Here is a 25,624-nt window from a genome sequence, read left to right on the forward strand (position 1 = left end):
GGGCATTTTTAACCTTTTTACTAGAGCAAAGGAAATGAAAGGCTAAATTCACAAAACAGAGGTGGGCGAGTAATCTTCAAATATGTGAGGGGCTGTTAGAAAGAGAAGGATGATCAGTCGCTCTCCATAGCCACTGAAGGTAGGACAAGAAGTCATGAGCTTAATCTGCAGCAAGAGAGATTTGGGTTCGATAATAGGAAAAAGTTTCTAACTCTAAGGGTGGTTAAGCTCTGGAACAGGCATCTGAAGGAGGCTGTAGAATCTAGTCATTGGAGAGTTTACAGAACAGGTTGGATAGATTCCTGTCAGGGCTGGTCTACATTTACTTGGTTCTGCTTCAGCACAGGGGGCTGGACTAGATGCCCTCTTGAGGTCCCTTCCAGCCCTACATTTCTATGAATCTATCATACTGCCGTAACCAAGGCATCTACCGAGGAGGGGAGATATCTGGGTTCAGTTTGCTGCTCCTGAGCCAGGGTTTGGAACCCAGGTCTCCTACACCCCTCCCAGCTGAATGCTATAGGGCTTGCTAGGATGGATTTGTCTGACTCTCCTACTGAAGCAGTTCCACTTTGGTCCACAGAGAGATTGTGAGACTGACTGTGGTGGTTAGGCACTCATCTTGGAGGGGGGCGGCCTGTTCCAGGGCAAGGATTCAAACCTGGGTTTCCCACATCCCAAGTGAGTGCCCTACGCACTGGGTTTCTCTTGTTATAAGGGGGCGGAGGCTCCACCTATGTTTGTGAATGGTGCCTAAAGCCTCTTGTGAATCTAGCCCACAAACTCAAAATGGTTCATTTTGATAATGTTGAAATGAATTATTTGGGTGTTTCTGCATTATTGTTTGTTGTTTCACTTTAAACAGTTTCCCCAAATTGACGTACATTCATGAAATGTTTTCATTGACTAAATCTGCATTTATTGGTCTGGAAAAAGTTTTGGATGAAAAATTTGGCTCAGCTGTATTCATAGATCTTATCTGCACAGTGTGCGTTCTCCCATTTCTCTTCAGGACTGGATTTATTTTTGATGAGTGTTGCTAAGTGATCAGTGCTCGATGTACCTTTCTAGTTGTAATACTGCTCCCATGAAATAGAAATGCCTATAAATAAATGTAACATACCTGTCCCATTGCCTTCCTGCAACATCACAGAGCAAGGAAACTGCCAGGTGACTTGTGTTAAAACTACAAGCACTAGCTCTGATTTTTATATCGGACAATTCCATGCAGTTTGTTTTGTTTGAGTGGGTGTTTCAGCCCCATCCCTCATATTGATTGGCCTCTGTGTATGTCTACTGATGAGCATTTAGTGCTGCAGTGGTTGTCTGTTTTACGTTTACAAGTGAATTAACACCCTCTGTTTGGGTCCATCCCAGCTGGGGAAGTCCCCTTGTTCCCCAGATGTGAAAGGCATGATTCTCTGTCTCCCCTTGTTGGTGCTTGCTGGAGATGTCTTTGGGTATGTTTTGTGATTCCCTCTCTGACTAATAGATTATCTGGTGCTGTGTTGTTCTTCCAGTCCATGGTTCTGCTGATGTGAATCTGTAACAGCCACCCAGAAATGACAGAAAAACTGAATCATTTAACGGAGAAGCAGAAAACCCGCCTGACATGAAAAGGAAATAACGGGTATTTCCACATCAAAGGCTTCTGCTGTTTGCCAGGCCTCCTGCTTCCCCTGCCGAGATTCTCAGCTGGCTGGAAAGAGCTTGAGCACACAGACATGCATGGCTGATCAGGGAGTATGTGGGATTGCCAAGAAAAAGGGATGGTGCATTACTGCTCTTGTGAGGTGGCACTCCCAACCCTTAGCCACCATTAAGTGTGATTAACCTTCTTAGTTTTCTCTGCCTGGGAGGGAGGCTGGGGCAAACAGATAGACTGGCTGGCAGTGGATTGGATGGATGCAGCTCAAATCCCACTGTTTTTACATTGCATACAAGCAGTTAGCTCTTTGATTCTCTACTCTGTCACTTGCTGCTTATCCAATGGAGTCACCTCTTTGAGGTGACCAGGTGTCACGGAGTCACCGGGCGATGCTCTGGAACTGCTCCCCACCACGCCAGTTAGGACTTTGAGGAGCCTCCTCTCCCTTGGAGCAGACTTGTTCAGGGCAAGAAGCTCACACGTCTTCACCTCCTGGGTCTCTCCTTGGAGCATTCAGCATCCTCTGCCCCTCCGTGCGCTTCCCACAGCGAGCCCACCCCAGCGGGGTCCTGGGGAAGCCACCAGGTCCTGCACCCCCACTTTGCAGTCAGATGTGACTCTCAGCCAGCCAGTAAAACAGAGGTTTATTCGATGACAGGAACAGGGTCTAAAACAGAGCTTGTAGATACAGCGAACCGGACCCCTCGGCTGGGTCCATTCTGGGGGGCAGTGAGCCAGACCCCCAGGTCTGCCCTCCACCCTTGACCCCAGCCAGCTCCAGACTAACCACCCCTCCCAGCCCCTCCTCTCTCCTCAGCCCCTTTCCCGGGGCAGGAGGTCACCTGATCCCTTTGTCTCCAACACCTTCAGCTGGCACCTTTGCAGGGGAGGGGCCCAGGCCATTAGTTGCTAGGAGACAGAGTGTCAGGCATTTAGGAGCACTGGCCCTTTGCTTTGCCAGATACTCAAGAACTGCCATGGGGACACTGAGGCACCAACACAGTACTCAGAGAAAACATTAAGAACTTTCCCAGTTCGTCACACCAGGTAGTGTAAAAACAAGGAAGGTTGCTAGGAGGCCACGCCGTTTGTCTAGGGTGAGGATTCAGGATCTGTGACAAGCACTTGGGTCACTGGCCTGCTCTGCATAGGCCAGTCAAAACATCCAGGTTGTATGATGTGGCGGCCAGAACTTTCTGGCTGGGACTAGCAGCTGAGAGTGCCACTCCCTGTGTATCCTGGTCCTAATCCTCAAGGCTCTCTGGTCTAGGACTGGGTTGCTTAAGAACACCCTCTGTCTCTGATCAGGCAAAACACAAACTAGAAGTGCCTATGATGAGACTTGGGAGTCCTTGTACAGCATCCTAGACCATGCAATACCCGGCCCCAGCGGTTAGAGTGAGCCTGTTCTCACAGCTACACCCACCTCCTTGCAGAAACCAACCAGAACTACAGAAGCTTCAGACTGAAGTGACCAGACTCCAGATGATGAACAGCAAATTCCCTGTTCAGGCTTTTTGTGCTTCTCTTGAATGTGTATTTGTGCCTAGATTCCATGGTGATTGGAGCCCTATAAATACTTTAAACAGATGGATTTCCCACCAGATTATCGTGAGTCTCAGGCATGTCAGACTGAGTCTGAACAGGCAAAGTGTATGTGTGCGTGGTTATCACTTACAAAAAACACTGCCGATGGAGTTACAATTGCTAGCATGCTGCAGTGCCTTCTGCTCTTGAATCCCTTCCAGAAAACAAGGAAATGCTCAGTTAAGCTCTCCCCACATCTCTCTCTGCACCATCCCCCTCCAAAAAAGGTGGCGCTCCAAACTCTTAGCCACCATTAAGTGTAACTAACTTTCTGAGCCTTCTCTGCCTGGGAGGGAGGCTGGGTAGACTAGACAGCCGTAGATTGGGTGGATGCAGCTCAAATCCCACAATTTTTACCTTGCCTACAAGCAGTGAGCTGTTGATTGGTTCTCTACTCTGTCACTTGCTGCTTATCCACTGGAGTCACCTCTTTGAGAACTTTTTTGTCACCAAGTAGTGACAAAAGCAAGAAAGACCTCCTTTGACTAAAGGCTTTTGATACTGTCTTGCATGACCTCCTCATAAAGAAACTAGGGAAATACAACTTAGATGGAGCTACTGGTTGGAAAACCGTTCCCAGAGAATAGTTGTCAGAGATTCACAGTCAAGCTAGAAAGCATGTCAAGTGAGGTCCTGCAGGGATCAGTTCTGGGTCTGGTTCTGTACAATATCTTCATCAATGATTTAGATGATGGCATAGAGCAAACGCTTATAAAGTTTGTAGCCAATACCAAGCTGGGAGGGGTTGCAACTGCTTTGGAGGATAGGACTAAGATTCAAAATTATCTGGGCAAACTGGAGAAATGATTTGAAGTAAATTGGCTGAAATTCAATTGGGACAAATGCAAAGTACTCCACTTAGGAAGGAACACTCAGTTGCACACACAAAAAATGGGAAATGACGGCCTAGGAAGGAGTGCTATGAAAAGGGATCTGGGAGTCATAGATAGTGGATCACAAGCTAAATATGAGTCAATATGTGTAACACCGTTGCAAAAAAACCATAATTCTGGGGTGTATTCGCTGGAGTGTTGTAAGCAAGACATGAGCAGTAATTCTTCTGCTCTACTCCACACTAATCAGGCCTCAGCTAGAGTATTGTGTCCAGTTCTGGGCGCCACATTTCAGAGAAGATGTGGACAAATTGGAGGAAGTCCAGAGAAGAGCAATAAAAATGATTAAAGGTCAAGAAAACATGACCTATGAGGTAAGATTGAAAAAATTGGATTTGTTTAGTCTGGAGCAGAGAAGACTGAGAGTGTACATATGAGTTTACAAGTGCATAACAGGTTGTTAAAAGGAGGTGGGAGAAAAATTGTTCTCCTTAACTTCTGAGAATAGGACAAGAAGCAATGGGCTTAAGTTGCAACAAGAGCAGTTTAGGTCGGACTTTAGGAAAAACTTCCTAACTGTCAGGGTGGTGAAGCACTGGAATAAATTGCCCAGGGAGGTTGTGGAATCTCCATCATTGGAGGTTTTTAAGAGCAGGTTAGACAATAACCTATCAGTGATGTGTGATGGGGTAGACAAGATCTGGAGGCCCCGGGCTGGAGGCAGAAGAGAAGTCTTTTAGACAGCCAAGAATGGCTTCAGGGGAAACAGCCAATCAGAGGGGCTGCGGGAGCAGCCAGTCAGGGGCCAGGAGGGCCATATAAAGAGAAGTCACAGAGTGAGACAGAACAGTCACTTGCTGACTGGAGCTGTAAGAGGGAGAACCGGGTTCCTGGGTGGCTGGAAGAGCAGCAGGACCACGGACAGATCAGTGTGGGCAGGGCTAAGCCCAGGGAGGGCTGCCGAAGACTGAGGGAGTGAAGAAGGCTGGCTGAGGGGACCGAGCAAGGTCTGAGCCCAGAACCTCGCTGGACCAAGCAAGGATACTGTTGGACTGGTATAGAGGGCAGTGTCTCCAGGGAGGAAGCCTGGCTGAAGTAAAGACTGTATGCCCCGGAAGTTGTTTGTTATTTCTGTTCCACCTACAGACACTGTGTGTGACTTGGTTGGAGGGCTGAGTCACTGAAGACCGGCCAGAGAAACCATTGGTCCCGGAGGGAGAGGAGGGCTCCCGAGAGGTGGGTGCCACCCTGTTCCAAGAACTAAGAGACAGCAAGCTCACACCCAACCAGAAGGAGGTAGGCAGGTGCTGACCCCATTACAGATGGTCTAGATAATACTTAGTCCTACTGTGAATGCAGGGGACTGAAGTAGATGACCTCTCGAGGTCCATTCCAGTCCTATGGTCCTATGAAAACAAGCCACAAACTTAAGAAAACCAGAAATTCACAGCTATGGTCCTGCATCACATGTTTATACAACCTTAACTGCCTTCTTTGGGTTTCCAGCACCATGTTGTATCATGCTTTTGAGAGAGAGGAATGTTTTCTTACCTTACATAAAGCTAACTTTAGAATCTGTCTCCTGAGGCATTGTTAGCCTTGTTAATTTTGGTTGTGCAACTGGAAACAAACAGAAGAGACCCCTCCTGACCAGAGTGAATCTCAGCCAGCCAGCAGCAATTGCTCCCTCTGTCATTGCTGCTATGCAGGCTGTGTTGGACTGTGTGCATAGGAGCGCTGTCGGGAGTTGTGGTGGGCACAGAACAGCAATTATTGGTAGGAGGGAACCTGGCAGGAGGGATAGCTCAGTGGTTTGAGCATTGGTCTGCTAAACCCAGGGTTGTGAGCTCAATCCTTGAGGGGGCCATTTAGAGATCTGGGGCAAAAATCTGTCTGGGGATTGGTCCTGCTTTGAACAGGGGGTTGGACTAGATACCTCCTGAGGTCCCTTCCAACCCTACAATTCTATGACCTGGGATCATAATGGTGCCTATTGGTAATTGGGGCCCCTATATGGATGAAATTGCGGGACTGTGGCCTAAAATTGGATTGTCAGTCACTTGAGCTGTAGCTAATCACTTTATTCTATTATTCACGTGTTGTGTGAGGTTAGGGTTATAGAAGTATAAGATTGATGAGTGCTTAGAAGGAAGACGCATGTATTGGGATTAAGCTTGTCATGGAAATATAATTGTAAGCTAGTGGGGAAGCCCCTCCACAAGGACGCTGCTCGTGCCACTTGGTTTCTAGTGCATGGCCAGGAATGCACTCAAACCTGGGAATGGGTGGAAAGTAAATCCCACATTCTTACAAGCCTTGGAGAAGCTCACCTTGAAGAGGCACTTTCTCTTCCTGCTGGTTATTCTTGTGGGTGGGCTCGGGTGCCCTACAGGTAACTGCTACCCCTGGACAGTGCGGGGGCATTGGTCTTGCTTCCAGAGAATGGCTGAGAGGGAGAAGTGGTGGTTGATAGGAGGTTTCCAGTGTCCTTGAGCTTGTGGAGACGGCATGGGAAGGATGAGCGTGAGAGCCCTGGAGGCCCTTACCTGCAGAGCTGGCTGCGGTCAGGAAACACCACTGGCTGTTGGTTCACTCCTTGTTAGGTTGCTGACTGTGCCTGATTGTTTGTAATGCCTTTTCTGGGGCAGGGAGGAGGGGGGAGACTGGGGCTTGTCCTGTTCTACCTGCTGCCTACCCAGACTGTTTGGAAAAAGCCTGGGGTGAAGCAGAGAGAGGGGGTCCCCTTCAGCCTGGGGCTTATCTCTGCATTTACAGCTTCACAGCTTGTTGCTGTTTTGGAGTTACCCCAAAAGCTGCTGATCAGGTGAAGTCTCCGGTGGGTGGTGGGTGGGTGGGGGAGGTTGGGGCAGCTTGGGGAATCAGTCTGTGTTGTTTGCTGCTTTCACTGCTGTTTGACTTCACCCAGCCTCCTCCATGCAGGCGGCGTGAGGGGTATTTTAACGAGACTTCAGGCTGCTTCTCCTGCAGCTGCAGAGAAGGGCTCCCTTGTTACTGTTGCTGCTGCTCGCGTTCCAGACCAACTGGGCTTGTGAAAATAAAGTTCTGTCATCTGCTGCATGCTCTGCAGCCCTCCGCCAGGTGATGATGGGATGTGGGGACCAGTGGTAGCAGATGGAGGAGCGCTTGATTAGCATAACGTGTCATTTTCATGGCTTGGGAGCCGCAGCAGCAGGAGCGATGCTATAGAAAGGCACCCACGTAAAGTCTCTGTTAGGGGAGAGAGGAATGCTCACTAATCAGCTGCTGACCTGGGGGTGGGAGGCTGTAGGCGGACACACAGAGCACGGGAGGAGATTAAAAGACCAAATCCACAGCCCTGGTGGAGACAGCTGCAGAATCCTCTTCTCAGCGTTCATTTCCCTGTCTCTAGTTCTTCCCTTTGATTGATATGTGCAACCGCAGGGTGCTACCAAGTGTCTTTTTTCCTGTCCTCCGAGGGGCAGACTTTAAGGCTGCTAGAAAACTTCCTGGAGAAGGAGGTGATTTAACCTCTGAGCATTGCACCAGCTTCTATTCTCAACAGCAGTACGGGTGGGGGTGGGGGTGGGGGTGGATTGCTTTGTCCGCGGCTTTGAATGAGCCTGGCACAAAGAGGAGAGAGCCTCACGTTATCTATTCTGTCTCAGAGGGGAGAGTGGGCTGATGTGTTCCAGGGGCTGAGTGGGATAAGGCTTGTGCACATGGGATGGCAGCTGGGGCGAGGTAGCGCGTATGTGTGTAGGTGTGCTCTGGGCCCATCTCCACCTGCTGTGACCAGTCAGCTGTCCAGGCCTACAGGCTGTAGGGATAAGAAGTGAGAAGAGGCTGGTTATGGTTGGCACACACTGATTTTTATTCCTGGACCCAGTGGATCTTTGTGCACAGCTTGGCTTCCAGCAAAGAAAAGCATCCAAACCTCATACCTTTCTGAAGGGAAAACTGCATTCAGTTGGTCCTGAGCACAGTCTCTTTAAGGGAGGCCATTCATTTCATGTCCTCTCTGGGGAGCAGGGAGAAAGGGTTGGACCCTCCACCTCTCCTTTCTGCTCCAGGCTGGAATCATTCAGGCTTCTCCTTGCACCTTCATCTTGTAAGCAGGCGACCCCCAGTGCTTGGAGCTCCACTGGCCAGTACTGAGGAGAGCTGGCCAGCCTGGACCCCCACCAAGGCCACTCCACCCTCCTGGGAGTGTGCGCCCCTAATGCATTTCAAACTCTGCTCTGGGGGTGCCTGGTATTCATGGAGAGCTGCTCCAGTATGTGCTGCTGCGATGGTGGAACATGCTTCAGACCCATCCCTGGAGGTAATCTCCTCCCACTGGATTTTGACAAGGAGAGCTGGCTCCCTTTCCAGTGTCCAAGGCATGTAAGCTAGGAACCCCTCTCCAGCTGCTTCTCCTCTTTATCAGGGTAGGCCGAGTTGGACACACGCATATTGCCCAAGATTTCCAGTGGCTAAAGCAGGACAGGTTCTGCCACTGGGGCATGGGAGGCCTGAGGGAGTTGCACAATGAGTCTGCAGTGGTGGCTACCATCTCCCGGGGCTGGCTGGGCTCGGCTCCCTACTCTAGGCGTTAGGACTTGGCGCACAGGTTTGGCTTGGCCTCCATGATGGGACAGTCCCACAAAATTCAGGACTGTAGGGAGGTATGCACAAGTGTGGCCTCAGTGGGCTGAGCAAGACAACGGGAGTTCTGAACGCTGGCCTTCCCATCCCATCTCTGCCACTGATTCACTCTGTGTCCTTGGGCAGGTCACTTAAGGTCAACCTATGGCTCCTGGAGCTGGATCCAGGGGCGGTAAGGGTGTTCTGGAGGCCAGGAGCAGCAGAATGCAAGGGAGCTCTCACCCTAGAGGCATTGCATGTGCTGCCCCCAGCGCAGCCCCAAGGGCCCTTGCTAGCACACAGGGCTGTTCCTGGCAGTGCTCTGTGCCCTGTGGCTGTATTGTGGCAGCCCCCCTATGCCCTTCTCCTCTCTCTCACAGCACAGCAGTGCAGAGGTAGCCAAAGGGAGATGACTGCCAGCCTCCACTGGCCTTGTTTGTACAGCATATCTGGGGGTACGAAGCGCTGTGCAAGTGCTGAGCACGATCTACGTACCCAGCCTCCAGGGGGATCTGTGGGGGAGCCAAGCCCTTGGAAAGAACCCGTGCTGTGTCCTGTTGTTTGCACCTTAGGCATGGGCCAGTTCTTGTGTTGCTTGCTGTGGGGCGGGAGTCACCATTTGGAATAGCCAGGTCGCAGAGCCGAGTTGCCACTGCTCCTCGCTGGCCCCCTCTGCTGTGCTCCCATTCCCTGGGCCTTAGTGGGAGCCTGTGACTAAGCAAAGGGAAAAGCAGCTCTGGGGGAGGAAGGGGGGGCTGCTGCATCTGCCTGCCTGCCTGCCTTAGGTTGAATACCGTAGGTGGTTTCGTGATGCTCTGGGTCAGTACTGTGGTGTCGGGCATGGGTGATGTTCCACAATTCAGGATGAAAGGAATTAATCCCTAGAGAGAGCTGCCTCCTGACCGCCTGTTAGGCGGGTCTGATGCAAAGGCGAGGCTGCTTCCATGTTCCTTCCTCACCCAGGGTCTGTCTGAACTAGGACTTTTTGTGAATAACTACCCACATGTAGCTAACCCCCTGCTACTCCTAGTGTCCCTGCGCCAGGTTAGTGTCAAATGGGGCATGTATTGGTGTCGCTGCACCACTGCAGAGATGGCTGCTGTGGACAGGTCCATAGATGGCCAGAAGGTTCTGTCTGGCAGGTTGGGAGCCTAAACTTCCCAGGATGTCGTGAGTCTGCTGGAAGCTGTGCATGAGGGCAAACCTGAGGTTGTCAGCAGAGACATCGTTTCTGAGGTCTGATGCGTCAGAACACCTGAGCTGATGAGAGCAGGTTACAGTTTCAGGGGGCTGGGAGATGTTGGTGAGAGTGTTTTAGAAACAACTCCAAAGGGAAACCACCAAACCCAAGTCATCTGGAGCTTGGGCTCTGGAAATTCCCTCCCATGTGTGGAGTGAGAAGGCAGTGCTTTCCCCGTGAATCGGATCTTACTCCCAGCTGTGGAGCAGGGCATCTACCTCCAGCTGCAGAGTCCCACACTCATTTCCAGCTGCACTGCATTCAACTTGCAGCAACAGACCTTGAACTGTATTGTTCTGGCACACCCTTGGCGGAGCAAAAAAACCCCTTCACGCTGTGGATTTTATAACTCGAGGCTGACTTCCTGGGGAGCGAGGACATTTCTGCATGTATTCAAGGACATCCTTTGTCAATTAAATCCCTGCGTGGGACTAAACAAACTGGCGGCTGAGATCAGAGTTTTCTTTTACCTCCTTAAAACCATTGAAAGGATGCATCTGAGGGAGAGTACTTTCTTTTTTCCATTAGGATGGTGGGAAGGAGATGCTTCCATTCAATTCACAGAAAGGCATTTGCCTATGTTAATGTGGAAATGGAGTATTTGTAAATATTGGTTCTAGGGTAATGGCCTTGGCAGGCTGTGCTGTGTACGGGCTGTTTCCTTTCATACGCTTACAGAGAGGTAGCCTGGATCCATTATATACAATATGGAGTCCTTTTCCTCTCCTGTGTTCGGCCCACTGTTACAAAGGAATCTTGGCTTTCCAGATTTTATTTCCCCAGTGGGAAAGTTTAATAATTAACCGTCACATGACCTGGTTCATTCCCAAGCTCTTGTCTGTCTGTGTGTGTGTGAAATTCAGGCACCTTGGTGGTTGGGGTTGGGAGGGCAGCACTAAATGGGCCACAACCCAATAGTGAAGGCAGGAGAAGCTTTCTCCCAGGGCGGTCGATGGGGAAATCCCAGTGCTATATAAAGGGCTAATATCTGTGAAAGTAGGGCATGGATTTAAGTCATCTGGAAAAGCCTCCAGCCCCAAACACACATGCCCAGAACTCAGTGTCTCTGTTTGGGAGGCTGAAGGACCAAGGCAGCCTGAGTCTCCAGAGACCATTGTATGTGTTAAAGCTGTGGATTAAAGCAAGGAACAAGTCCCCTCTGGAGTACCCTGCTGCATGCCTGTGATCCTCTGGTGCTACTCAGCCCAAAGCCAGGAGGCAGCTCTGCAAATCCTCAGGGATTGAGGTACTGGTTTCCCTATACCCACATGCTAACTATGGATCCCAGCAGGAGGCTTCTTTAGTGGGTTATGGGGACGGGTGTAGATTTGGGCTCCATTTCATGGTCTGCTGCAAACCTCTGTGTGTGTGAGACTCCCCCTCCAGAGATGCTGGGATTTCCCCTTGTGGGGATATCTGCAAGGACACTGCAGGGGGCACGCTCTGGAACCACTCTCGCTGGTGTAAATCTGGAGTAACTCCATTGGAGCTGCACTGGTGTGAAACTGGGCTGAGTGAGAGAAGGCTCAGGTCCTCTGACTCCTGGGAACTTGCCCTTGGGTTTGCCCAAAGCAGCTGTCTCCTTCCTTCACTGTGCTAAAAGGGTGGGTGTTTGGGGCAAATGCCTTCTTCGGAACAAGGAATGATGCATTTACGCATGTGGAAGTATGTAAGGGGAGAGTGACATCATGTCTTGTGCCTCAGGCATGATGCTGCGGTCAGATCTCTCTTTGCCAGGGGAGGCATTTCCAGGGACTCACAAAGCATCCCAAACGGTGCACCCGAGCCTGAGGAGTCTCCCAGCCCTTGTGCCCCATGGGGCCGTATCTCCCCAGCTGGAGGCTTCATTTTTCACCCTCAGTGGAGAAGTTTATGGACACAGTGCCGTAGCTCGATGTCCTTAAGGGGCCCAGCACCCTGGTTCCAGTCCAGGTGCACCCTGCTTTGGTGTCATGAGGAGGGCAGGGCTGCCTGGGAGTTATAAGTGAGTGGCACCCCAAAGTTAAGGGATAGTCTGGAGAGGAAAGAGTGTCAGGAGACCACTCAAAGCAGGGCTGGGCTGCCCCCGAAGGAGGGAGTGGCGAGGGCCCCTGCCGAGCAGTGGAGTCAGGGCAGGCTGGTGAAAGCAGGAGGCAGCAGGTCCGTTGGGGGAGGGAGGGGGATCACCCACAAACTTGCCCAGGCCAGAGTGGGCTGAAGCCTGAGAACTGCAGAGGGAGGTACCTGCTGGCTCGTTGGGCCGCAGAGGGCTGAAGGCTGGGGAATGATGGACGGGTGAGTGCGCTGATGTCTCTGGCCGAGAGCTAGGACCAGACCTGAGAATGAAACGAATGGAGGAGCTGACGAGCTAGAGGGGCCGAGTGAGGTGTGGTGAGAGAGGCCAGAGGTGTGCCGGAGAGCCTGGCTGTGGCGGGGGAGGCCGGGGCGACGCCAGGGAGCCTGGCGGTGGCAAGAGGGGCTGGGGCTGAACTGGGTGAGTTGATGGGACTGTTGGGAGTTGAAAGGTTGAATGTACTTTGTGGAATGTGCTGGGGAATTCTGGACTAGGGTTGTGTGACGTCTGTTATAATTTGTGTGTGAGACCCAGGGTAGCCCTCAGTTGAAATGCCAAGATCAGGCAGCCTGCAAAAAGGAGAACGGATACTCCCAAGACTGGTGGGTAACACTGAAGTTAAACTCCCCAACCAGTCACAAACGGTCCTGCTGCTCCCTCGGTTAGCAAAAAACAAAACAAAAAATGGGGAATCCCACAGCCCCCTTATCACATTCTAGACTCTGGCTCCCAGTCAGCACCTAGGTCCCGTACAGTGAGAAGTTATTTTAAATTCTGCTCACATGTACAAAATGTTCTTCTGACCCCAAGGATCAGCCATGTCGCCGGGTCAGCAGGAGTTTGGATCTTACCCCAAATACCAAGCTGCCAGTCAATCCTTTAGTAACTAAAACGAAAGATTTATTAGAAAAGAAAAGAACATGAAGAGAGTTGTTAAGTGGTAAAGCAGTCACGTACATACAGAGACTGTCGAAGTCCATAGATCAGGTTCTTAGCAGTATTGGTGACTTTGCTGGCTTGAAAGTCCTCTGGAACATCCACAGAGCGGATGGGTCATTCAGTCCTTTGTTCAGCGCTCCAGTTTGTAAAGAAGTCACTCCAGAGGTAAAAAGCAGAATTGAAGACAAAATGGAGATGATGCAGCCCTTCATATTCCTTTTGCCATGTGGCTTCTACGTCCTGTGTCCCAAACACAAGTTACAGCCCATGGCTTGGAAAGCCTTAGCGTTCTGTCCATAGGCCTGCCCCAGCATGCATTGCTGAGTCACAAGGTGCAGCCCCTGGCCCTTTCAATGGATTCATTGTACAAATGGGCCATTAAACTGGGTAGGCAGTGCTGACGCCAGTCTATCTGGGGGTGTCACCAGAAACACAGCACACGTTTGGAAATACACATATACCTACATATCTATAACTCATAATACAAAGGTGATACCAGCATATGAAAAGGATTATCATACTTGGCAAATAGTAACATTTTTGCAGATACCTCACATGGCATATCTAGTCAGATTTCTTGCAATTTTATAATATTGGTGTCAACAGTATCATAAACTCTCCCACGTATTCCATACAGCAGAGGGTAGGCAACCTATGGCACGGGTGCCGAAGGTGGCACGTGAGCTGGTTTTTAGTGGCACTCACACTGCCCAGGTCCTGCCCACCAGTCCAGGGGGCTCTGCATTTTAATTTAATTTTAAATGAAGCTTCTTAAACATTTTTAAAACCTTATTTACTTTACATACAACAATAGTTTGGTTATATATTATAGACTTATAGAAAGAGACCTAAAAACATTAAACTGTATTACTGGCAGCCGCGAAACCTTAAATTAGAGTGAATAAATGAAGACTCAGCACACCTCTTCTGAAAGGTTGCCAATCCCTGTCATACAGCATCACAATGTGCACAAAGCTTTTTGGTAACCATTTAACCCCGCAAGGGCTATTTACTCTTGGAAAGCTTGCTGGAGTCACGGGGGACTACAGAAGAGGGCGACTGAGGCCAGAGCCACTTGCAGGGCCACCCTGAGGATACAAGGGGGCACTTGGCAGATGGTGAATGGCCAGCAAGCCCCTGCCCCAGATGTTGCTGCTGAGGAGGGAGTCCTTCCCCTTTGAGTTGGGAGAGTTTCATGGTGTGTGCTAAGTTCAGGTCTGGCATATAGAGGAGTTGGGAGTTGCACCTGCTTATGCTGAACTGCTCCTTGTACAGAGCGTTTCCGTTGTGCCCCAACAACTGGCTGGCGATCCAGTCCCAGGGAGGAGGGTACAAGATGGTTCTCACTCTCCTCCATTGGAGGACATGGCAGATCAGACACCAGTGGGGAGTGGAGGACTAGCCAGGACTCCCCAGCATGCTCTCCCCTTTAGCTGGGTTCGGCACGGGTACAGCCCTCAGTACTAGCACATGCCAGGGCTGGAGTCTGCTCTCCCATGGATTCCAGCCCCAGCAGCAGCAAGTTCCTCTGGAATTGATGATCTCATTAAAGTGTCAGGCTGGCCAGGGACAGTTCCACTGTGAACTGGAATTTATGGTGGAATCTGCCTCGGCAAAGGTTTTATCACAGGCTTTAAGCGGAGCCGAGCGTGTGCTCCAGGGCCAGCAGTAGCAGGCAGCTTCTCCCTTACCCAGCCAGTCTGGCTGGGGGAGCTGCGGGGGGAGGAAGAGGCAGGGTTTTACTGGAGAAGCAGTAATGTTCATCTGCAATTAACCATGATTGATTAATGGGGTCTGTAGCCCTTGCTCCTGTGAACTGGAGTTTGGCCGAGGGGGTGGAGGGTTGGTAAGCTCTGTGATGCTGAATCCCCCACTGAACAAATGTCCTTTCCACTCCCCACTCTGTTGCAGAGTTCTGGGGCTGGGACCGGAGGGGGAAAAGCCAGAACCGTGGCCAGTATGGATCCAGGAATATTGTCTGTCCAAAGCTTGGTCTCTCCCAGCTCTCAGTTCAGGGAGAGCTTGGGCCCTGCCCTTGGCTTATAGAACCACCAGAACCTGAGCGACCTACTTGTGGGTCTTCCCCACCTCGCTAGCCCCCAGGGCTGGTTAGGGAGCAGGCCCAAGCAGTGTCAGAGCCCTGGGCTGCAGATGACAGTCTGTGGAGGTGTGAGATCCTTCCCCTCTCTTCAAACCTCCCTGTCACACTGCAGTTTTCACAGCAGCGGTAGAGCAAGCAGATGCTACTTAAAACAAGGTGACAAAAGAAGCATAGGCCCCTTGTGCATCTGGTCTCTGCCGACAGAGACTGTTTTGTAGCTGGAATGCATTAAAATCCAGCCTTGGAGCCAAGCGGGAACTGTCTGATCTCTAACCTGCTGGCCCCAGAGGTTGGTCTCTGCACTCTCTGCTCCCCTGGCAGTGTGTAGCTCACACTAATCCCTTGGCTTCCAGCCTGCCGATTAGGTGCCCGGCACGACAGTGGCTTGGTACCTTGGTGTCCCTTCCCTGTCTCCGTTAGGGGGTTCTTGGTGACAGGCAGGAGGCTCCTAGATCTGCAGCTCAGAAGACATTCAGAAGGGATGATGTGTACCTGGAGGGGATATGCGGTGGGAAGGGGGTGCAAGTCTTCGACAAGACCAGTTAGCCCCTGCATGTCTGCACCACACGATAGGGACATGCCAGGTGAGCTGATCCCATCGCACAGAGTGGGGAGCTGAGGCGGCTTGCTGGAAGCAGTGGCAGAGGTAGCTCTGGGAGTTCTGGCTCCTGGTTGTGCATGCCATCCCATTGCCCTCTGTGGGGTGCTAGTGGGGCAGAGGGCTCTGGCTTTGGGGCAGCTCTCCCAGTTCCTGTTCTCACATGTGTGTGGCTGAGCTCTGCTCACAGTCACAGCCCAGCTCGACTCCATTGCTTTGGGGGGTCTCGCAGCCCTGCCAGAGCGGCACAGTCGGCCATCAGAGAATCCTCTGCCCCAGCACAGGTTCCCTACTTGGTTGTCTGCAGAGCATCAGCATTGGTGCTTTGAACCTGCTCTGGTGGCTGCTGTGTCTCAGGCTAAGCCTCGTGGCCCCATGGAACGCAGTTCTTGCCCACTGGGCCCGCTGGCAGCTCAGTTAGGGATGCTGGTTTGCAGAGCGACAGGGGTCTCTTCTGCGCCCTGGGAGTGTTTTGGCTGCCAAGACGTTTGCTGTGGTCAGGACTCAGTGCTAAGCTGTCCTCTCCCATCCCACTGCTCTGAGTGGCTGGGACTTCCTGTCCGAAGGCTGCCAGGCTGTGCTCAGCAGTGCTTGCACTGGATGTCTGTTAACAGAGTCAAGGGGCTTATGAGTGCCCAGAACCAGGCACAGCGCGTCCTGGGCTCCGACACAGCTCTGATGTCCCTCACGCCTGACCCTCAGCTCCTGTTGCTGTTCTTGCCGTCGGCTCCTGCCTCACGAAGCTGTGCCAATGCCCCTCAGACCAGTCCCTTCCTATGACAGTGCTGGGCTGCTACCTCATGGATCTGCTGGTGGCCTTCAGTTTTGTCCGGTGGCACCTTGTGTTACTACCCGGGCACCTCATGAGCCGGGATTGCAAATAGATGATTTTGTTCCATGAACTGACTTCCCGGAGGACTGGCCAGTCTCTCAAACACTTATCCATGAATCTCCCCATCCTAGCGAGACCAGTTCATTAACCCTGTATGCTCCCCAGAACTTTATTTGAGAATCTGTCAGTTAAGAAATCAATCCCCTTTGCTGCTAGCCCAGTCGCCCTCTTCCTTTTAAATGGTGTCACTCTTAAATTTCCTGGCCCCTCTAATAGATTTTTATATAATCACTTCAGTGCACTTTTAAAGAGAGAGAGAGCACGTTCATTGCTTTTCCCCATGATTAATTTCCCATAATAGTCCTCTAACACCAAGGCGAAGAGAGGAGAGAGAGAGGAAAAACCCCACATTATCCACTTTGTGCTCCGAGTATAAACGAATTAGATTTAATTTTTGTTTAATTGTTTCCATAGCTCAGCCCTTGCTAACTTTGCAGGATAATTTATTTTGCAGTCGTGGGGAAAAGAAGGAAGAACGTCTCTGCAGCCAAGCGTCTGCCTTGGATAGTGGTTAATTACAGCTGATAGCCTTATCTCCTTGTAATTCTTGGAGTCTCATTGGCCTTGCTGAGGCTGTCGGCTCCCCTCAGCAGGTTGCTGATCGATATCTGGGGCGGACAGACCTTGGACAGGCAGCCTGTGGGGAGGGAAAGGAATGGGATTGGAGTGTGAGGGGACTCCAGCATTTTGGAAGTGAGAAGTTCTTACATACTTTTTTAGCCCAAAAGGGAGGGAGTGTGTGTGTGTTGGGGGCGGGGCAGGGGTGAGGGAGAGACAACCCTTGAAAGACTGTAGAGATTTCGTGTTTCTTTTGCAATAATGGCCTGGCTCAGAGGCAGCAAATGTCCGGGGCCTCAGACCAGCCCTGCCGCCCTTACTGGGGCCTGTATATTGGCCAAAGACCCCCAGACTTACAAGGAAGTTATGACGTGGGGAGGGGTGGCTCATGGCTACAGCTTTCTAGCCTCTGCCCTGCTCTCCCCTGGGACGGTGAGAGAGCAGCTGCTCGGGGTGATGCATGATTTCACCTCCTCCTCAGAGCTGCTCTGGATTTCCCTCCCCCTTTTGAGTCCATGTCTCACCTCCTGGGATTGATGGAGGGAGACCACTGTCAGGAAACAGGAGCAGCGCCCCTGGGCTGGAGCCAGGCTGGGGTGGGAACCCTAGTTCCTGCGGACCCTTCCGTGCATGCCAGCTCTCCCAGCTCCACTCCCATCAACCGTCCCAGAGTGTCTTTGCAGCAGCCGTGTCTGACTGAGAACAGCAGCTCTGAAACTGGACTATCTCACGTACCATCCTAAAGAGCTACCGTGAAGTGAAGGTTGGGCTGCCAAGCTCGCATCCCACCAGTGGTACGTGTGGCACTATTTGGGCATGGGGTGGGTGGAGGGGAAGGACCAGAGCCCAGCTGAGTATGGCTGTGTTTGCAGCCAGCTCCTCAGGACAGGGCTCTCACACCTTCCTTCCAAGGGAGCAGCCAGTTCTGCATCCCCATCCCTCCCTGTCCTCTGCCGTGCTTTGGTGATGGGATTGGAGAGCAGAGCAGAGCTCCTTCTCTCTGCCAGTTAGTTGCCGTGGAAATGGCTATGTATTCCCTGGGGAAGAATCTGGCTTCAGGATTGGAAGTGGAGCAGGCTGATCCCCCTCTGTGTGTGTGTGTGTGTGGGAGGAACAGAAGCAGGGCTGCCTTCAGCCAGGGTTTGTGGGAAGCTTCAGCAGGTCTGTGTGTCTCCTGAAGGGATTGGGGTTGTTCTTGCTCCTTCATGACATATGGGGAAGGCCTGAAAGGTGGTTTGGGGGGGACACGCCTTCAGCCTTGCCTGCTCTGTGTGTCTGGGAGAGCTCGGTGAAAGGTAAGGGAACAGGGAAGGGCTGACTCTCCCGAAGAAAGGGGCCTCGTGTAGCTGAGAGGTGGGGTTGTATTCGGACTGTTTAGAATCACTTTTAAACCACTGTTGAAGAGCACTGTCTGAGCAGCAGCCTTTTACCACTGAGCGCTTTGGTTCAGGGGCTGCTCTCAGTTGTCCCTGGGCAGGGCCCAGCATACTGTGCCTTGTGGTGTGACCATAGTGCAGAACGGTAAGTGGTTAATGACTTCAGGAATGACGTGGAGTCACCAGTTTCGCTTCCTGCAGCCCCAGGGTTTTCTTGGTGGCCTCCTACTCACCAAGGCTCAGGAGACTTGATGGGATCCCAGGCCTGCTGGCTGCATGTTCTGCAGATCTGTACGCCAGGCATCCTGGAGGGGAGGCATAGATATAACCTCAATGCTACTTGAGCGCACTTCAGCTCCAGGGCTGGAGCTCACTGGCCAGAGAGCCGGGCTCTGGAGATCAGTCCCAATCCTGGGACTCGGTGCCAGCTGGAGGTAGTGCTCTGCCTTCCATGCACGTACTGCCCTGGTGTGACATTACGGCATGTCTGGAGGAGCAGGGCTTTCTTGATGCTAGTAGGAGCCCCTCACTGATTTCCTCATGCCTAGTGCGCGGAGTGAGGGGCTTGTCCCCAACAGTCCTTCCCTTCCAGCATCACGCGCTTGGTGTTCGAGAGAGAGAAGCACTAGGCAGGGATCTCACAGCACTTGCCTCCGTCTCTGCCACTGGCATCTGCATGGTGACCCTTCTCTGTCTCCAGGCCTCAGTCTGCTCGTCCTTCACAGCCTGTTCTTCTCAAGGGCTCAGGGCTTAGTCAGTTGCTGTGTTACTGTTTGTCTGTAATGGAAGGCGGACGACATGCACCAGGAGGGAGCAAACCAGGTCCCCTGTATATCCTGTCCCTTCCACTGTGCTGCTCGGGGTAGGCACCAGGGGAGGGGAGGCAAGGACCCGATGGTGGGAGCACAGAGCTCCCAGGGGAGTGGAGCTGGGGCTGTGCCGCAGGCAGAGCAGCAATGCCCCGACTTGTTGGCCACCTCTGGAGTAGCCTACCTTCCCTGGGCCCTGAGCATTGCCAGCCCCTTAGTGCTGATTTCTAGCCATTCTTCTGCCTTCTTCTGGAATTGGCCTTTGTTCACATAAACCCTGGCTACCTGAGTGCTCCCCCCATCCAGAGGGGGAGCACCAAGAGAGGGCGCCTGGGGGCAGATGCCACCGGCACATTCTTACTCCTCAGCCTGCCCATTAATCACAGGCTACCGGGGGCATCGGGTCCCTGTTTAAAATGCATCGATGGTGCTGAGGTGAGAGCAGGAGCTGGAGAGCGCCTCTGTTCATCTGCTCCTTGGAGACAGGCTACCTTTGGCCTGTTAATCACTTGCAGTAATTACAACCCCGGCTTTACACGTGGAATATTAATTAATGCATGGGATGCGGGGACCTGCAGCCTGGCAGTGACAGGGAAGGCAGGCTGGAGGGCTGCAGGGATTAACGCTTCCAGGCTGTGTCTGCTCCTCCCTCAGACAGGCGTCAGTCTGAGCAGAGTCCCGCCAGGGATGCAGAACCCAGGGTGCTGCTGTTTGCAGTTCTGTGCTTCCCCCTTTATTCCCAAAGGGCTGCTGGAGACCCTGCCCCGGGGCTGTAGCTCTGTAGCCTTTCTCTGAAATGGCCATCGCTGGCCTGGGGACCAGGCATCTCAAGACTTGAGGGCAGCAGAAGAAACAAAATCCCTGCTTACTAGCATGTTTTCACGCCTGTGACATTACCAGAGGAGGGCTCTAATTCCTTCCCTGGGAGCAGCCCACCCCGGCCTGCCTGCGGCTGTGCTCTGCCGGCTCACTGCTGGCCTGGGACTGGCCTGTTCAGGTGCCTGGTGGCCAGGGGTCTTGAAGTGCAGGGGCAGGTGAACAAGTGTTAGTGCTGTTATGGGGGAGGAATAGCTCTGGGGCAGGAGTATGGGGACAGATCTGATCCTGGTGTGGGCTTCTCAGCACTATGTATAAGAGGGTCGTGGGGGTTGCTAGTGCGTCCCTGCAGATGCACCAGGCTGGAGCATTTTGCAGAGAGCTGGGGAGAGTGTCTCCAGATGAGTGGGGTGGGGAGGCAGAGGCAGACCTAGGGGGGTGTGCATGTTCCCCACAAAGGCAGGAGGAGTCATTAAGCAGGGAACTACTGCTGAGTGATCTACAGGGGAGTTACCTACTGCCCAAGTGCGGGTGTGAGCTATACAGAGAGGGAGGGGAAAACCCCGAAAGAGGAGAAGGGAGGGAGCCAGGAGCAGCACTGTCTGCAGTGTAGGTGGCCCAAGACTCCCCAGGGTCTGCCTGAGCCCTGCTGAATGAGCTTCCTGTCGCAGTTTTGGGGAAAACTGCCCCTCTGTTCCCCCTCTGTCACTTGTCTCTGGGCAGGGACCCTGTCCCACTCCTATCCGGCCCAGGTTTTCAGGCTGTACAGCTCACTTCCACGTACTGCTTGGGATTTTGCATTAATCACCCCATAGCAATTCCAGATTCTGTAGGAACACCCCAACCCCAGTGAGCTGGCGGGGACGGACACACACCTGCACATCAGAGCTATGACGGTTGTACAGCTTGTACGGCCAGGCCCATCTCAATACAATGGCCTTGGGAGGTTTTCATGCTTTAAATATAAGATACAGTACGTGGCTCAATAGCTGTCACATTTCCCTTTCGCAGCCTCTCCCTCCCAGCTCAGAAGTGATGTTGGGTACCTTCTGCCTTTGCTATCTGAGCCAGGTTACTATTCAGCCAAGCATCCCTCTCCTGCCCCCAGGACCCCACTGCCTGTGCTTGGTGATCACCACTGGGATGCAGTAGGGACTGTCTGTGGGGGGAATGGGAGAGCAGGGGAGGACTTTAGGGGATGGACGATGCAAGGGCCTGTAACCTGAGCTAGGTAAGGGAGGGGAAAGGTCAACACCTTTGCCCGGGAAGGGGACAAAGGAAGGGAGTGGCAGGAGGGAAGCAGTTTGAGTTTGGGCTTGGGGCTGGGTGGGCGGAATTCAGGGTATCCTAGCTAGGATCCAAGCACCCTGAAAGCCCAGAAGGACTCGATGGAGGGGTCCTGACTGTGCCTGCAAGCTCTGCTGTAACCTGTGTTCCTGTTGTCCAATAAACCTTCTGTTTTACTGGCTGGCTAAGAGTCACTGTGGGTCCCAGGAAGAGGGGTGCAGGGCCGGACTCCCCCACACTCCGTGACAACTGGTGGCAGAGGTGGGAGATACTGCACCCCGTGGACGGCGCTTCCTGCAGTAAGTGACTGGGGAGCAGTAAAACGAAGGGGTGGTTAACCCCTGGGAGTGTGTGCCCAGTGAAAAGGACTTTGCAGTAACAGGGTCCCACGGGGGATTGCAGCGAGCGGTCCCAGGGGCGGAGGAGTCTGCAGCTCGACCCTGGCAGAGAGGTGCTGACCTCAAGAAGGGCTGGTGCACTAGGGGTCCCCCTGGAAACCGTGGGGAGCGGCGAGCACCCTGGCCTGTGAGTGGTCAGCAGGAAGATGTATGCCAAGCGGCGCAAGTGCGACCTGGTGGAGCTGTGCAAGCAGAGGGGGCTGCACCCAGGGAGACGCACCAAGGACCAGCTGATTGCCCAGCTGGAGCAGGGAGACCGCATGAATGAACGGAGCCCTGTCTCTGAGGGAAGCAGCCGGGCAGATGCAGAGCAGGCACCAGTGTCTGTCCCCGCTGGGAGTGGTCAGCCGGCGGACGAGGGCTTCCCGAGACCCCCCCTTTCCTAGGCGTAGAGGAAGGGCGGGGAGGAGCCCAGTGTATACCGAGGGCACCGTGACACCCCCGGCCAGCAGGGGATCCTCCCGGCGAAGCTCACCCCCCAGCAGGGGATCTTCCCGGCAACGCTCAGCATCCGTGGAGCGGACGCGGCTGGAATATGAAAGGGAGCTGAAATGGGAGAAGCTCGAGTTAAAGAGGCGAGAGCTGGAGGAGAAGGCGAAACAGCGTGAACATGAGGAGAACCAGCGTAAACATGAGGAGAACCAGCGCCAGCCTGAGCGGGAGGAGAAGGAGAAACAGCGTAAACATGAGCTGGACCTGGCCCGGCTGAGGAGCAGTGAGGCCCCGGCTGCGGTGAGTGAGGGGGGACCCAAGCCTACAAAGAGCTTTGATAAGCACTTGCTGCCCCGGCGTAAGGAGGGGGAGGACATAGATACCTTCCTGACGGCCTTTGAGAATGCCTGCGAGCTGCACAGGGTTGACCCTGCAGACAGGATCGCAGTTCTCACCCCCTTACTGGACTCCACGGCCGTGGAGGTGTACAGCCGACTGAAAGGGACGGAGGCAGGGGACTACGAACTGTTCAAACAGGCCCTGCTCCGTGAGTTTGGGCTGACTCCTGAGATGTACCGGAAAAAGTTCCGGAGCCAGCGTAAAACCCGTGAGGTCACATACCTACAACTAGTCAACCGGGCGCAGGGGTATGCCCACAAGTGGACAGCTGGGGCCCAAACTAAAGAGGACCTGCTTGACCTATTCATACTGGAGCACCTGTACGAGCAGTGCCCGTCCGACTTGAGGCTGTGGTTGATGGACCAGAAGCCGGAGAACCCACAGCACGCAGGCCAGCTGGCCGACCAATTTGTGGACAGTCGGGCAGGGGATGGCAGGGAGGAGTCTCGAAGGAGCAGGCCTGCCTCAACGCAGAGAGAGAGTCATCATGGGACCTCCCAAAGGGGGCCTATGGAGAACCTCCCCAAAAGGGGAACATCCAACGTCAGGTCCCTCCGACCCACTCAAGGGGACCCACGAGACATGGGCTGCTATCGCTGTGGCCAACGAGGTCACATACGGGCCCAGTGCCCCAAGCTCAGGGACAGACCAAGCAGACCCAACCCGCAGAGGGTGGACTGGGTAAAAACCCAATCGGAGGAGGGGCTTCATTCCCAGGAAAGGGGGCTGGCAACATACCATCTGTGGATGCTCCAGGCTCCGGGTTTTTGGTTTACCGGGTGGGCGCGGGGCTGCCCCTCCGGAAAGAATGCATTGTTTCCCTGGAGGTAGATGGGAGGAAGGTCACTGGGTACTGGGACACGGGCGCAGAGGTGACGCTGGCCCGGCCCGAGGTGGTGGCCTCAGATCGGATGGTGCCTGACACCTACCTGACCCTGATGGGTGTGGGCGGGACCCCATTCAAGGTGCCCGTGGCAAGGGTACACCTGAAATGAGGGGCCAAGGAGGGCCCCAAGGATGTGGGGGTACACTGATATTTGCCCACTGACGTGTTAATGGGAGGGGACCTCGAGGACTGGCCTAGTAACACCCAGAGTGCCCTGGTCGTGACTCGTAGTCAGAGTCGGCAAAGGGCACTGCACCCCGACAACGGGGAAGGTACTCGACCCGAGGTGCAGGACCCTAACCCAGGGAGCGGGGAACGCCCAGGGGCACGGTTCAGAGAGGCTGCGGCCTCAGACCCAGCCAGCAAGAGAGAGCCGGTCCCTATCCCTGTCCCAGCTGCTGAGTTCCAGGCCGAGTTGCAGAAAGATCCCTCCTTGCGGAAGCACAGGGACCGGGCTGACCTTAGTGCGGTACAGAGCATGAGGAGAGGTTGCAAGGAGAGGTTCCTGTGGGAGAAGGGGTTCCTGTACCGAGAATGGGCTCCCCCAGGGGAAGTAGAGTCATAGGGGATCAGGAGGCAGCTGGTGGTTCCCCAGAAGTTTCGTCACAAGCTGTTGTACCTGGCCCATGACATCCCTCTCGCAGGGCACCAGGGAATCCGGCGCACCAGGCAGAGGCTGCTACAGAACTTTTACTGGCCTGGGGTCTTTACCCATGTCCGACAGTACTGCCAATCCTGTGATCCCTGCCAGAGGGCGGGGAAGGCCCGGGACAAGAGGAAAGCGGCTTTGAGGCCTTTACCCATCATAGAAGAACCTTTCCAGAAGGTGGCCATGGACATAGTGGGACCCCTCAGCAAGACAACCCGGTCAGGGAAGAAATACATCCTGGTGGTGGTGGATTTTGCCACTCGCTACCCCGAGGCGGTGGCCTTGTCCTCTGTCGAAGCAGACACAGTGGCAGATGTGCTGCTGACAATTTTCAGCCAGGTGGGGTTCCCCAAGGAAGTCTTAACGGATCAGGGGTCCAACTTCATGTCGGCCCTGCTCCGGTCCTTATGGCAGAAATGTGGGGTCCAGCACAACTGGGCCTCAGCGTATCACCCCCAGTCCAACGGGCTGGTAGAAAGGTTCAACGGGACGCTGAAGATGATGCTAAAAACATTTATGAACCAGCACCCGCAGGATTGGGACAAGTACTTACCTCACGTGCTGTTCGTGTACAGGGAGGTACCCCAGGAATCTACCGGGTTTTCACCTTTCGAACTGTTGTATGGAAGGCGGGTAAGGGGGCCCCTAGACCTGATGAGGGACGAATGGGAGGGGAAGGCCTCTCCCGAGGGAGAGTCAGTGGTGGAGTATGTCCTGACCTTCCGGGAAAGACTGGCCGAGCTCATGGGCCTGGCCAGGGAGAATCTGACCCGAGCCCAGAGGAGGCAGAAGGTCTGGTATGACCGCATGGCACAGGCCCATACCTTCGCCACCGGGGATCAGGTGATGGTTCTCATCCCCGTGAGGAGAAACAAACTCCAGGCCGCCTGGGAAGGGCCCTTCAAGGTTATCAAGCAACTGAATGAGGTAAACTATGTGGTGGAGCTGTCAAACCGGGCACATCACCGTTGGGTGTACCGTGTGAACATGATGAAACCATAGTATGACGGGGGAATGTGGTGTTGGCCGTGTGTGGACATTGGGAGGGGCAGGGAGGTGACCCCTTAGTAGATCTGTTCCCTGGGACAAAAGCTGGTTCCCCCCTGGAGGCGATTCCCCTCTCTGATCAACTGACCCCGGGCCAGCACGCTGAGATCAGGGGAATGCTGCATCTATACCGACAGCTGTTTTCCAACCAGCCTGGACGCACTAATTTGACTGTCCACCGGGTGGAGACTGGGTCACATGCCCCTATAAGATGCTCCCCTTTTCGGGTCACTGGTAAAACTGCCCAGGATCTTGAAAGAGAGGTCAGGGACATGCTGGCTTTGGGGGTGATCCAGCCGTCTTCCAGCCCTTGGGCCTCGCCAGTGGTGCTGGTCCCCAAGGATGGGTCAATCCGGTTTTGTGTGGACTATCGAAAGCTCAATGCCATCACCGTATCTGATGCCTACCCTATGCCCAGGCCTGACGAGCTCCTAGACAAGCTGGGAGGTGCTCGGTACCTCACCACTATGG

The 25,624-nt window shown here is 53.5% G+C and overlaps 1 protein-coding gene across 12 annotated transcripts in view; it reads left to right on the forward strand.

Moving 5' to 3' along the window:
- RBFOX3 (RNA binding fox-1 homolog 3) overlaps positions 1-25,624 on the forward strand; it is a 433,745-nt gene that overhangs the window by 59,626 nt on the left and 348,495 nt on the right. The window contains exon 1 of one of the 12 annotated variants that reach the window (XM_050920022.1): positions 5,284-5,304. The exons of 10 other annotated variants lie outside the window; for them this stretch is intronic. The gene's annotated coding sequence lies outside the window, so the exon portion shown is untranslated. Of the gene's footprint in view, positions 1-5,283; positions 5,305-5,345; positions 5,365-25,624 lie in introns of those variants that run through there. One more of the 12 variants, XM_050920025.1, reaches the window with a different exon arrangement.

Source organism: Gopherus flavomarginatus, chromosome 12, assembly GCF_025201925.1.
Source record: "Gopherus flavomarginatus isolate rGopFla2 chromosome 12, rGopFla2.mat.asm, whole genome shotgun sequence".
In the NCBI taxonomy this organism is placed as follows: domain Eukaryota; kingdom Metazoa; phylum Chordata; order Testudines; family Testudinidae; genus Gopherus; species Gopherus flavomarginatus.